At 40.2% G+C, this 14,998-nt stretch overlaps 1 long non-coding RNA gene across 9 annotated transcripts; it reads left to right on the top strand.

Moving 5' to 3' along the window:
• Nucleotides 1-210: 210 nt before the first annotated feature.
• Nucleotides 211-13,341, top strand: LOC129349208 (uncharacterized). 9 transcript variants are annotated; one of them, XR_008602114.1, is made up of 8 exons: nt 805-1,132; nt 1,440-1,675; nt 1,890-2,036; nt 4,117-4,185; nt 4,796-4,855; nt 5,126-5,237; nt 6,391-6,478; nt 6,700-7,547. It is a non-coding gene; the product is annotated as an uncharacterized LOC129349208 (long non-coding RNA). The 9 variants fall into 9 exon arrangements; XR_008602116.1 differs by having other exon boundaries at nt 806-1,132; nt 1,440-1,621; XR_008602115.1 differs by having other exon boundaries at nt 806-1,132; nt 1,440-1,629.
• The last annotated feature ends 1,657 nt before the right edge of the window (nt 13,342-14,998 follow it).

Genomic DNA, 14,998 nt, shown 5'->3' with positions numbered 1-14,998 from the left:
GTACAGTAAAGGGTTAGTGACTTTAGGGGTCATTTTGAATGTTTTTATGGTTATTTTTGCTTCAGTTTGTTCATGTTTTGTCTCATATTGTTACTTTAGTGACTTTAGGGGTCAATTTGCATGTTTTTATGAATATTTTTGATTCAGTTTGTTCATTTTTTTGTCTCATATTATTACTTTAGTGACTTTAGGGGTAATTTTGCATGTTTTTATGGCTATTTTTGATTCAATTTGTTCATTTTTGGTCTCACATTGTTACTTTAGTTACTTTAGGGGTCATCTTGCATGTTTTAATGGCTATTTTATTATTCAGTTTGTTCATTTTTTGTCTCATATTATTATCATAGCAGAGGCTCATGGGTAACGTGTCTCTGAGCCAGCCAGGAGCAGAGGCTCATGGGTAACGTGGTCCTCTGTTTCCAGTCTTTATGCTAAACTAGGCTAACAGTTCTAACCTGTTTTGTCTTTCTGCTAACCTAGGCTAACAGTTCCCCCCTGTTTCCAGCCTTTGTGCGAAGGTAAGCTAACAGTTCCCACCTGTTTCCAGTTTTTATGCTAAGCTAGGCTAACAGGTCTAACCTGTTTTGTCTTTCTGCTAAGCTAGGCTAACAGTTCTAACCTGTTTCCGGTCTTTGCTAACCTAGGCTAACAGTTCTAACCTGTTTTGTCCTTCTGTTAACCTAGGCTAACAGTTCTAACCTGTTTCCAGTCTTTATGCTAACCTAGGCTAACAGTTCCCACCTGTTTCCAGTCTTTGTGCTAAGCTAAGCTACCTTGGAGACTATTTGTCTGTGAGTGAAACGTGTACATAAGCACAAATAGAAATGTCATGTTAGAAGTTTCTGTTATAATTTGTCAAGTAGTTGAAATATGTCATACAGTGTTGTTAGAAAGCCCTCATATTTTGATCATGATGTTGTATGGGTTGCGTTATAGTTGTATTTCCTCCCTTGTTGAGCTAATCGGATGTTTGTGTTTTTTTACGTAATGTCCTTGAACGCACCTCGTGTGTGACTTAGCTTTTCTCCATGTTGCAGCACAGTTGTTAGCTAGTTCTCGCCTGTGCACATGTCTGAACTGGATGCATGTTGCATTTTTTTCTTCCTTAACCTGCTGTGTGTAAATGATGAAGGTGAGTGGTCATGTGTTCCACCAGTAGAGCATGATTATGCACTGTTTAGTGTTACTTGTTGATCGTTTAGCGACACTTTACAGGACGGACGTTAGCTTAGCAATTAGCCCACCATGTTGTCTGTCCGAGCGGGTTTGGCTACATTGCTACCGTCATGTGATTGAAATGCTGAGCCATGCATAATATTTTGCCCTTCGTTATTGTGTTTATGTGCATTTGTGTTACTGTTTCATAGTATAATTATTATTGTGGTTACATTTATGCTGAATGTCTTACTGATTCAGTATTCCTGTTTGTGATGTTTCAGAACCACAGCTAGCCACAGTTATCCACAAGTAGCCACAGTTGTCTACCAGTGCAGCACAGAGTTATCTGCAACAACAATAAACATCATTAACCTGGAAAGTCTGGCTGCCGTGTTCTTTAACGGGCACACCTTCATACCTTGTACCACTCTGAAAATACCTACCTGGAGAACCCTCACTCGCGGTTAGAGGGTTAGAGTTGGAGTTATATGTCGGTGAACGGTTTCTGTCGGGTTCGGTACATGTCTAATACGTGCTGTGTTCATGAATGTATCAGTGCTTGTATAGTGATTTATTTTCTTTTCTCTGTTGTTGTCTTTTGTCTATTTCAGTTTTACAATATTGACCTGAGTCAAGCTCAAGTAAACCACGCAAACCAAGCAAGAAAAGTTGTACAAACCAACAGGATAATTAAAAGTTTGGTTTATTGCTGTGTTCATTTTCTCTTACAGCTCAAAGTCGGGCCAGTGGACGGCATTTGCAGAGACTATGCGCCTGGGAAGAGCTTCAGCTTTCAGATCAGAGGTGAAAAAGTCAGCCTGGTGGCTGTGGACAACGCTGTGTATCTTCTCAACAAGGACAGACTCACACAGAGGAAGGTGCGTGAATTTCTATCTGAGAGGGTTAGGGTTGATAAGTTGTCCTCAAGAACTTATCATCATGAGGACAACTTCTATCATCGATAGAAGGGTTTAAAATAGAATTGACTTTACTCATAAAACAATCTCCACATTTTTCTCAGATTCTCCATTTTCCACATTGTGCCACATTTTGTTGCCATAGAACCAAATAGCAACAAGAAGAACTAATGCCTTCTTTGTGAATATGCACAATACTTCTAAAAGTCAGTTTTTAATTGACATGATTTAATACACACTGGAATGCAGTGGGTTTAATAAGTCTAACCCGGACAGGCATCATTTTAAAATATAAAGTCATGTCACCTCATTCTTGATTAACCTTCTGCTCAGATTTGGGACGTGGTGGAGCATGGAGACATTGGCTGCACCCTTAGGGGAGGCTGAGATGCTCAGGGGGTGTTTTCAGATGCAGGACTGCTTTAGGACTGCTTTAGGACTGCTTTAGGACTGCTTTAGGACTGCTTTACTCCTCCAGTACTGGGTTCAAAACTACAACCAGACAAAGTATGTATGAGCATGGAACAGCTGTCTGTTCTGTTTGGAGAATTTCAGCCGTTTCTCACTCGAGCAGCTTCCCGAGTTGACACCATCGTACATGCTGTTAACGTGTTTACATGTGAAGGCAGATACCTACTTGTTTTGGATTCTCCAGTCAGGCTACTGAGCAAAACACAGAGTAGTTCACAGGAATCATCATGTACTGTAATACTGGTGATTTTAATGATTTTAATTCTTCTTCTTCTTATTGTTTTTTTTTCCTCCGTATTTTAATCATGTTTTAACTGTGTAATTTCATAACTGTGTTTTGTATTTGCTACTGCCTATCTTGGCCAGGACTCCCTTGAAAAAGAGGTTCTTAATATCAACAGGATCTCTCCTGGTTAAGTAAAGGTTAAATAAAATCAAAATGGAAAAAAAAAAATAATGATTTAATTGTTTTCTTGACTGGTGCTCCTATACATAGCAACACCAGTAAAGAAACACACAAAAAAAAACTATAGTGAACATTGAAAAACATCATAAACTAGCTTTCATTAGGAAGTAGCTGTCAACACTTTGAATCCAGTTTTCCCCTTGTAGCAGCTCAAGGCCGTGTTTGCACTGTGTGTTTGCTGAAAGTGAGGCGATCCTGGAGTCGCTTTGGGTGGAGAATAATATACAAACCAACTAATCTCTTAATATGTCGGTTTGTGCCTAATACTGAATATTGTTTTATGTGTGTTAAATATAGGTGATATTCACTTCTGAAAAGTCTGGTACGAAGCTGATACTTCATTTATAGTGTAGGGTTACAACCTATATTCACAAGAGATTTACATTAAAAGCGACCAATGATTGAAAGAGCAAAACCCATATCTCGTGTCAAAAAGGAACTCATCTTAACCTAAAAATGTGTTTTCTTGGACTGTTGCTTGCTTTTATAGCAATTTTTGAGCCACTACAACATATCTTCCTTGTGCGCGTTGGGCTTAGGGGTTAGGAACACATTGAGAATCAAGAATCTTTATTGTCATTGTGTTTCCCCACAGCGAAATTACAATTGGTGACTCCCAGCTATATATAAAAAAAAAAAAAAAAAAATAGAAAAAGGCACACTATGTACAAATAAATTAAAAAAAAAAAAAAAACTTAAAAGATATAAATATGTAAACAGTCTTAGTGCACATGAGCAGTAGGATGGGTGATAAAGTGCAGTCCAGTGCAAGACTCAGTTCTTTATTCCACATAGTGTATCTGTTGTATGTGTAGCGGGGAAATGGATTGGACAGCTCTTGGATAAAAACTGAAACAGTATGGGTACCACAGAATGATAAAACTGTTGAAAAAAGCTGTGATGCATCTGTTTATAATTGTGCATCTTGTCCATTGAATCCTAAATATCATTCCAAGGTAACACTGGTTGTCCAAATCTTTTTTTTAAGTAACCATTTGCTGTTGCTCATCTGTTAGACAAAAGCACAACCAGTGCAATGAAACAATGAAACCTTGTGTAAGGGTTTTTGTTTAGTTTTTCCTGTTTTTCCTCTCATCTCCGCAGCCGTGCAGTGTCCAGGCAGTACCAGAAGGAGACGCTCTGCTGAACTGTTGAAGCGTAAAGCTCAGCTGGGTGAGTGTCCCCTCATCATGATTTGTTTAGCCAAGAACAAGCGGGATGAGCACTTCTCCCACCTGACGGGTGATTTGCACTAACTGAGATTAGTCGGTATATAATTTCTGCACATCTTTCAGTGCTTTCTACCTTTAGGCTGACTTGTTGTGTATAGTGATCTCATAATAATAATAATAATAATTCATTGGATTAATTGACAAGCTTCAGGGGAGAAGAACCCACAGCAAGCTGACATGGAAATGTTATGAGACCGTTGTGTTAGAAAGCAGTTGCTGTTTTACACACTAGTGCTTAATATTTATTTGCATTTGGTCTGGAAGAGTCTTTTCCATGTCTAGAAACAAACATTTGTCTTTTTTTCTGCTAAATTTGTAATTTTCTTCACCAACTTTGTCTGGCATTTCAGTCCTTTATTAAATGTGCTCTTAAATACAAAAGAAGCTGAACAGCTGAACGAAACTGGCAGATTTGATAATGATTCTACTGAGGTTCTGCACTATCAGTTACAAGTGCAATGTATAATGACATTGGACTTTTATCAACTGTTGATTTAAAAAAAGAGTTTTTCCACATGCATTTCACAAACAATCTTCTTCTCTGTTCGCAGTTGCCTGCTAATCTCGATTTGGAAGTAGAGGCTCGAGGAAATGGACAAGGAATACTAGAGGTATTATCACGATACATAAGAATGGACTTGTAGAATGACATGAATGGAGTATGGGGTTACTAACCAAGACTGACCTCATTCGAGTCTCACTTTCATGGCGTGCTGAAACCGCAACAATCCATTCTAAATGTATTTCAGAAATATCACGAAGACCTTGCCGCTAAGGGCTTTGTTTATGAGTACAATACTTATACGCTACTGTCTGCTTTTCCTCTTATGTTTGTTTGTTGTTTTCTCCTCTGTGCCTCTTACATGTGGTTTTCTTTCCAGTACAGGGAAAGACAACCACGGGTTGTGACCTATTACAATCAGCTGCATGAGGTGGAAGAGAAAATGCCCTGCAAGCACTTTGATCTCAACGTCACTTTTGAAGGATCCAGCGGTAGATCAAATTCTCACACTATATCACATATTTTACACGACGTCCTTCAGACGGGTGACAAATTAAAGCAAATGCACTTTAACAAAAAAAAAAAAAAACAAAGCATTTTGACTGCTGACCTGAGTAAATTTAGTAAATTGAATTTATAAAACACTCGCGTACAATCTCTTAAAATACATACGTTTTGCATACATCACAATGCAAGGACTGTGTGTGCTCATCTTCAGGGACTTTTTGTTAGTATTATTTTTGTTAAGATCAAATGAATACATTATTGTTAAGATCAAAATAACACATTGGAGCATAATTACATCAAATACACTATTACACACGCTCTAGCCCACCATATAATATATACAGCTGTACATTAATTAATGCTTTGCTACTGTCCCGGACCAGAAAAGCCTCCAGCAGATGTAGAAAAGTCAGACAAGATCAAGTAGTTGTTGTTGTTATACGTGTACACGACTGTGCAAAATGTTAGATCGGCAGCAATATCGACTACCTTATTACAAATTGCAGGGCACAGTTCCACAGCTTTGGGTAGTTCAAAATATCTTGTGCCAGTTCCTCTGTGGACTGACACTCTGTACATTATCTGATAGGTACTTTATTCATTCCCTTAGGGAGATTCAAGGTATGCATGAGCTCACGTGTTACCTAGAAGATAGAGGGCCACTGTGCAAATGAGCATGCAACAGACATCCCAAATCTGCCTAAAATGCTGGTATTTACAGAGGTGAGCTTAAAAAAAACTGTTAGTATTTACAATAAAGTGCAAATTGGTGTTATTTGCAATAAAAATAGAGCATGATAAGAGTTCATAATACAATAAATATAGTATTTGAAGTACAAACGATGTCAGAGCTCTGTGGAAGAACATCTGTTGGTCTGCAGATGCAGGTACATCTGTTAGTCTGCTGCTGCAGGTAGTTCTTCATGGATTCTTGGTGTGCCTCAGTAAAGACTGATTCCTCTGGTTTTTCTTTCAGACTCATTTTAAAATGCTGCTGCTCACATGCTCAAAGACTTTAATCTGATCAGTGACTGATTGTACATTATGCCTTTACATGAACAATGTGACAGCAGCTGATTATAGTCGTATAGTCATCGTGCCCTTTGTCAGTGCTGTTCTTTTTCTCATTCACTGCAGGGCTCTAGGACCCAGAGACGTCAGGATGGTGGTTCTTGATATCAGTCTACCAACTGGATTCACCCCAGAAAACTCTGACCTGGAGATGGTAATCACCTTCTAGTGCTAGTGCAGAAAAATCTGAAAGCTTGTGTCAATGGTGTATTTAAGTGCCTTTAAAATGAATGTAGTATTTTAAATAAAAGTTTGTAAAAAGTTTACTACATCATGATAATGACCTTCTAATGGATGAGACATGAATGATCACATGTTTAGGACGGCGGCGTTGCTAACTAGCTAACAGCTGACTCTGTTTATGTGTGTGTCCAGCTGTCCAATTCAGTGCATCGTTACATCAGTAACTTCCAGATTGTAGACAACCTGAGTGACAGAGGCTCCCTGATCATTCACCTGTTCAAAGTAACATCACTGTATTTATAATTATTATTCTATATCATAGCATTTTATGTTATTCATATGCTTTTCTTTTTTTCCAAGAAGCAGGTTTCTCAATGCTCAGTAAATAAGTCTTTATGACCACAGTCAACAATCTGAGGCAGTTTTAGGCTATTACACAAAACCAGCTTATTGGTACCAAAGCCACGGTTCAGAACTCAGACTTGCTAAATCAGTGTTAGTGTAGTGCAGTGTAGGGCTGCAGCCAGAGTACTGAGGATAGTTAGCAAGAGAGATCATATTTCTCCTATGCTGGTTTCTCTTCATTGGCTTCCTGTGAAATGTAGAATAGAATTCAAAATCCTTCTTCTGACATATAAAGCTCTTAACAACCACTCTCCATCATATCTTAAAGACCTGATAGTACCATATTATCCTAGCAGAACTCTTCGCTCTCAGACTGCAGGCTTACTTGGAGAAGTGACCTGTAACTTCTCTCTAAAAGTAGAATGGGAGGCAGAGCCTTCAGTTATTAGCTCCTCTCCTGTGGAACCAGCTCCCAGTTTGGGTTCTGGAGGCGGACACCCTCTCTAATTTTAAGACCAGGCTTAAAACCTTCCTTTTTGACAAATCTTATAGTTAGGACTGACTGGGGGACCCTGAGGGGGTCAGCTGGAGTCTTCCTCTTGGACGTCCCTTAGTTCTGCCCCTAGTTCTGCTGCTATAGGCCTAGGCTGCTGGAGGACCTCTCTGGATGCACTGAGCCCTTCTCTATCTACCATTATATTATTTTTATTTATATATATATATATATATATATATATATATATATATATATATATATATATATATATATATATATATATATATATATATATATATATATAGACACACACACACACCATTATTGCATTACACTCACTCTGTTTCTCCCTGTGTCCTTTCTCCGAGTGTCCCTGATACCACAGCTGGATGCTTCAGATCTGTGGTGGTTCTCCCACCAACTGGCCTGATCTCCATCTGTGGGATGCTGCTGACCTTCCTCCAGCCCACTGCTTCCAGCTTCCCATTTCCATCAATCTACTCTGCATCACCCTCACTATACTTGATTTGCTCATCTACATATTTTTGAATTTACCACCCGCTATATATATAGTATATTTAATGCCAGAGCCATACACCGTAGCAGTAAACTATAATCAGTTTCCAGCCCAGAGGGATATATGCGCAGATTTTTTTAAATACCATGAAGAAGACTATATACAGGAAGATGAGGTATCAGTTCTTGCACATAGATATACAACAGTCCTTTATTACTCCCCAGGTCAGGGGAAATTTCCAGTGTTAGAGCAGCAAAAATCTTTCAGAGCAGCACTAACTACAGTAAAGATAATTATAATAACAATAATATATACAAGAACAAAAAATGAATAAATACAGTATTACTACACTATAAGTGACATCAGCATAAAGTGGCTTGTGGAATACATTTAAAGTGCAGAAAATGCCAGCAGTACAAGGAGTTGTGGATATTTTCTCAAAACAGGTGAGTCCTGTGAATATGACCAACATATGAGATAAAACTACCAGAAACATGTACAAAATGACCAAAATATGATTGATAATGTATCAGTGTTGTTATTGATTATTGATCGGTTGCAGGGACAGAGATTTGTGTCTGAGTCTCTGCTGTCATCTAATCTCTCTCATGCAAGATCATGTCACAGGAGGGGGCGCTACTGGCCTCTTGTGGACACAGGCGGTAACGACATGACATTATTAGTAACTGTATAGCTGGCAACATTACAGTTGAGCAGCACTTCCTGTTCATGTTCAACGTAAAAGCATCTTTATTGTACATTTAATGTCAAAAGTATTACTAAGCGATTTTGGTAGATTCAGAAGGATCTCTGATGTAAACTAAGTTGCATTTAACGACAGCTAGCTTTTCCACTTGCCCCAATTATTTTTGTTGTAGTCTCAGTCACGTCCAAACTGGAAATGAATCCACAATGTCGCTTAGTTTGTTCATTTTTGGTCTTACATTGTTACTTTAGTTACTTTAGGGGTCATCTTGCATGTTTTAATGGCTATTTTATTATTCAGTTTGTTCATTTTTTGTCTCATATTATTATCATAGCAGAGGCTCATGGGTAACGTGGTTCTGAGGCAGCTTGGAGCAGAGGCTCATGGGTAACGTGTCTCTGAGCCAGCCAGGAGCAGAGGCTCATGGGTAACGTGGTCCTCTGTTTCCAGTCTTTATGCTAAGCTAGGCAAACAGTTCTAACCTGTTTCCAGTCTTTATGCTCAGGTAGGGTAGCTGTTTTCCTCTGTTTCCAGTCTTTCTGCTAACCTAGGCTTACAGTTCTAACCTCTTTCGTCTTTCTGCTAACCTAGGCTAACATTTCTAACCTCTTTCGTCTTTCTGCTAACCTAGGCTAACAGTTCTAACCTCTTTCGTCTTTCTGCTAACCTAGGCTAACAGTTCTAACCTGTTTCGTCTTTCTGCTAACCTAGGCTAACAGTTCTAACCTGTTTCCAATCTTTATGCTAAGCTAGGCTAACGGTTCCCACCTGTTTCCAGTCTTTATGCTAAGCTAGGGTAGCTGTTTTCCTCTGTTTCCAGTCTTTCTGCTAACCTAGGCTTACAGTTCTAACCTGTTTTGTCTTTCTGATAACCTAGGCTAACAGTTCTAACCTGTTTTGTCTTTCTCCTAGTCTAGGCTAACAGTTCTAACCTGTTTTGTCTTTCTGCTAACCTAGGCTAACAGTTCTAACCTGTTTTGTCTTTCTGCTACCCTAGGCTAACAGTTCCCACCTGTTTCCAGTCTTTGCTAAGCTAAACTAACAGTTCCCACCTGTTTCATCTTTCTGCTAACCCTAACCCGTTACAATGACTTCAGCAATCCATGTATATTTAGCATGTGTAAGTGTGAATATTGGTACAGTCAAGTTCAAAATTGACTCTGTCAAGGTTAATTGGGCTTCTGCAAGCGAGCTAAAGTTTGACCTGTTTGTCTGTCAGTGTGTGTGTGTGTGTGTCAGTGCATGTCTTTCTGTCAGTGTATGTCTGTCAGTGTATGTCTGTCTGACAATTGGTGTCATTTTTATTTATTATTATTAATATTATTATTGTTATTATTTTTTATTATTATTTATTTCTGGCGGCGGTGGCTCATGCGTGTGTGTTTTCCATCTTTTAATTTTTTCTCTCTTTTCTTACGTACTATAGACTCTCGTGACATGCATCGACGTGCCTGTGACACACTCACCGCATGGATCAAGGCTATGTTGTTGAAGGACGGGGGCCACGTGGAACAGCAGCAGCATCAGCAGGAGCAGCAACAGCAGCAGGAGCAGCAGGCCGGTCGAAGCATACAGCAGCTGAGGGCTCACGTCATTGGGGTCAACGACGTGTCGTCCGAGTCCCACGTTTGGCTCCAGAGCTCCGGGGACAGTGTATACATCGGGCTGCTCTACCTGTCCGACGGGCAGCTGTCACAGTTGTTTGTTGTCTGTAGTATGTTTAACTACAGAACAAACATTTTGGGACATGTTACAGATAAAGCATATAATGAATTAATGGAGAACATATACCTGGAAGTTTTATAATAAACCCCATGACAATTGTTAACTTCAGGCCCAATTTGCTGCATTACTGTGTTTTCTAATTGTCTGAAAACAAATACCTCTGGATTTTGGACTGTTTTTCAGAACGACCAAACACGCGTTTAGATATCATCTTGGCTTTTCAGAACTTACGTTCACATTCTTTTTTTTTTTTTTTTTTTGCCATTTTAGCTGTGCTTCGTTCCTCTTCTGTCATCCTAGTGCACTGTGTGTTATCTGTGATTTTTTTGTTCCTTTTTTTCCCTTTACTGGCATATTAAAGGGAGAAAATACAAAAATACAAATGGACGATTATTATTATAATTATTATTATTATTATTATTGTTATTATTATTTTTACTAAAAAAAAAAAAAAAAAAGACTAAACTGAATTGAAGTGAAAGACACTATTTCCCCAGTTGAATTGGCAGTCACCTGTTTGATAAATAAAGTGCAACTTCTTCTGTCACACTACATGAATTGCATTAGCGTTATAGTGTTTTGTCTCTACCTAACCGCTGTGTGTGGATACAAAAATGTCTGTTGTCAATGCTTGAACCCTAATACGGTGATAATAATTTAAAAGAAAAAAAAAATGTTTCCATGATTGTGCCTGTTACAGTTGTTTGTTACTAGAAAACTAGAAATTGACCTGTCATCATTTGTGCATAACACGTTGCCTGCCGCATGCACTGATTTAAAAAAAAAACAAAACAAAAAAAAACCAAAAAATTTTTTACTCCAATTGTGCCTGTTATATGCTTACATGTACTTTTACTCCAATTGTGCCTGTTATATGCTTACATGTACTTTTTACTCCAGTTGTGCCTGTTATATGCTTACATGTGATGTTTAACTACACGATCCATTTTCATTGTGTTCTTGCAGAAATTGCCCTGTCATCGTTTGTGCACGGCACATTCAATTTTTGTCATTCCAATATGATCTGCTTGTGTGTGTATCACAGCTTCAAAGTTTTCATCACTGTTTCTGCCTTCATCGTCACTTATGGTCATTCTGATATGATTTGCCTGTGCATTTATCAAATTGTTAATCACACTTTCAGCTTTAAGCGTGAATTTTAGTCAATCTGATATGATTTGCCTGCGCATGTACCATATTTTTCATCATATTTTCTGCTTTAATCATGACCTCTTCAAGAGGTTATCTTGTTATAACCTAGATTGAAGTCGGTGAAGATGGCTTTAAGCAGTATGATGTCATCACGGCTCTGGACATGGACGCCATGATGAGTACGATGTACGCGTGGCTGCAGAACCCGGTGAAGTTTGACAAGTCTCATGGTGTTAATAACACCTTGGACACAGAGATCGTCCCCGAGTCTGACCACGAGGAGGAGGAGACGACTCACATCCTCATTGTAGAGACCTTCTTGCTTTACACCTACAGGCCTTTGATCCACATGCTATGCCAACGTTAACCTTATTTTACATATGAAAAACGCAAAAAAAAAAAGAAAAAAAAAAAGGTGCTCTAGGAACTACAAAGTGCCAGCCAGGCATTAGTCATTCCAATATGATCCGCTTGTGCATGTATCACAGTTTTCATCACAATTTCTGCCTTAATCATCAGTTATGGTCATTCTAATATGATTTGCCTGTGCATTTATCACATTTTTCATCACACTTTCTGCTTTAAGCATCAATTTTAGTCATTCCAATATGACCTGCTTGTGCATTTATGCAATTTTTCTTCACATTTTCTGCTTTATCCGTCAATTTTTGTCATTCTAATATGACCTTGCTCTGTAGTGTGAACATCACAGAGACCTGTGCTAATAGCATTAGCGTTCTGATGATTTTCCCGTGATTCCTTGCAGTGTCTGCCGCCATTTTGTTGCCTTCCGCCATTTTGCTGCCGCTGCTCCGGAGGCCTTCGCTGTACCACACAGACTGTTCAGAAAGAGCGACTGACGACCGTTTAAGAGGAGCTAACCGCGATCTTTCTGTCCACGACCGAGGCTGGGCTTCGTTGGTGAGTAAAGGAAAATGTTTGTCAGTAGGGGGAACAACAACAACAGGAACCGAAAAACGCTTCGCGCTAGCTAGGTAGCTAGCCGCGATGCTAGCTGACCGTGTATAATGGGAAACGCAAATAGCGTTAGCATTTGGCTCGCCAGAAAATGCGCTTGCTAAACAGCCAGGCGACACCCGCAGTATCCCTAACACTTAAGAGTAGTCAGCTCGACTCGACCGAGGCTGCAGCAGTTGTGCGATTCGTTGCTGTCTGTTTGGGAATCTGTTTACCAGTCAAGTGGGTGAGAAGAAAACAAAGGTGTCGCGCCAGCCAGCCAGCCAGCCAGCCAGCCGACAATGCTAACGGACGTCATGGGAAAGCAGGATTAGAGATCACAGAGGAGAGGCCTATGCTGATAGCATTAGCAGTCACATGGTCTTCCCCAAGATGTTTTGCGGTTACGGTGGGTGATTTTGCATCTTTTCATGGCAATGATTGTGTTTTTTGTGGTCATTTCGCTGCATCTTTCAATCAAAATTTCCGTGTTTTGTTTGTGTTCTGTGGTTTCAGAGAAACCATCGAGTTCCATGTTGCTGCGATGGCCGAGGAGAGGCACCTGTGGGTTTCCCTGCCTGGGAGACAAATGGACCGGGTGCAGGTGAGGGTTGTTCGGTTGGGGCTAGGGTTAGCTTAGTTAACCCCTAACCCAGTGCCAAAATAGACATAATGCACGGATAGGGTTAGCTCACGCATGCAGCTCAGCTTGTACACGGCTACGTACGTTTTTGCAGCTGGACTGATGACCACATTGAACACACGTTTTTGCAAGCTGTTATACACTTTGATGTGTTCAATTCACAAACTGATGACAAATAGTTTTTTTGCTGTGCTCGTCGTCGTCGTTTTCTAGTAACTCCTCTTGCTCTTCCTCTCACCGGACCTCCTTCAGCTCCTCTTCTCACGGGCCTCCTCCTCCTCCTCCATATCCTCCTCCTCCATCTCCTTCTCCCCCTTTCTCCTCCTTCTCCCCCTCCTTCTCCTCCTTCTTTTCCTTCTCCTCCTCCTCCATCTCCTTCTCCTTCTCTTCCTTCTCCTCCTCCTTCTTCTCTTCCTTCTCCTCCTCCTCCTTCCTCTCCTCCTCCTCCTCCATATCCTCCTCCTCCCTCTCCTTCTCCTCCTCCTCTTTCTCTTCCACCATTGTCGATTTGAATGGGATCTAGCATTTGCTAACCCGATGCTAACTTCGGCACCACCACCGTTAGCCGGGCTCGTGCCTAACAATTTTGAGTGGTCGCGCGCAGATTTCCGAGTATTACCCTGACTTCGGCACCAGGCACCACCAAAATGGCTGCTGTGTTGAAAGGTATACATTGTGGTTAGCATTTGCTAACCCGATGCTAACTTCGGCACCACCGTCGATTTGAATGGGATCTAGCATTTGCTAACCCGATGCTAACTTCGGCACCACCACCGTTAGCCGGGCTCGTGCCTAACGATTTTGAGTGGTCGCGCGCAGATTTCCGAGTATTACCCTGACTTCGGCACCAGGCACCACCAAAATGGCTGCTGTATTGAAAGGTATACATTGTGGTTAGCATTTAGCAGCGCTAGCGCTGCTAACTTCGGAACCACCACCGTTAGCCGGGCTCGTTCCTAACAGTTTTCGGTGTTCGCGCGCAGATTTCCTTGTATTACCCTGACTTCGGCACCAGGCACCACCTCGGCACCACCATAGAAATACATTGCAGCGATGTATTGAATGAGCAGAGCGATTGTAGGTAGCGAGCTAGCACTTGCTAGCACTTGCTAACCCGTACGCTGATGCATTGTAGCTAATCGTGGCTAGCACTTGCTAACGTACGCTGATACATTGCCAGACAGCAGCTATAGTGCAGCCCAGTGACAAAAGAGCAATATAGTGAATTTATTTGGTGAAAAAAAAGATGAGAAAATTTGGCTAATAAAAATGACAATGCAATCAGGAAGGGCTAAGACATAAGGGACAAGTGTTGTAGTTGAGTAAAAAAAAAAAAAAAAAAAAATGTATATATGTATATATATATATATATATATATATATATATATATATATATATATATATATATATATATATATATATATATATATAAATTGTGTGTTAGAATCAGCCAGAAAAATCCCTATCACCCTGATCACTAACCCTAACCCGTTTGTTTTTGGTCATAGGCAGGCAGTCAGTGAGCGAGAAGGATTGTCGGAATCTGGTAAGTGTTGTTCAGTGAAAAGTAAGTAAGATGAGCTGTATTTCCCTGTATTTAGCTGTACTTAGCTGCATTTCCCTGTATTTAGCTGTATTTAGCTGTATTTCCCTGACCCAGAATGACAGTCATCTTCTTCAATTTGTTCAGAAGTGACTATAACTGATTGTCTCAGACGGTTGAAGTTAGAAACTGCAGAAACTGACAGACATAACCCTGATTACATAAACTACATCACCGTCGACATCTCCTGATCTCATTCAGTCAGTCAGCCAGAGAGCTAGATCTCCTGATTAAAGCTGACCTTTGGTGCAGCAGTCCGCTGCGTGGGGTCTCTCTCGGGTGTTTAAAGGTGATCTGTGCGCATGTGTGCATTAGGGTGATGACTTTTTGACTTTTTTTTCTCAAAA

The sequence above is a fragment of the Amphiprion ocellaris genome, chromosome 7, assembly GCF_022539595.1.
Source record: "Amphiprion ocellaris isolate individual 3 ecotype Okinawa chromosome 7, ASM2253959v1, whole genome shotgun sequence".
Lineage (NCBI taxonomy): Eukaryota > Metazoa > Chordata > Actinopteri > Pomacentridae > Amphiprion > Amphiprion ocellaris.
The sequence above is the reverse complement of the archived record's forward strand: the minus strand, read 5'-3'. Positions and strand labels throughout refer to the sequence as shown.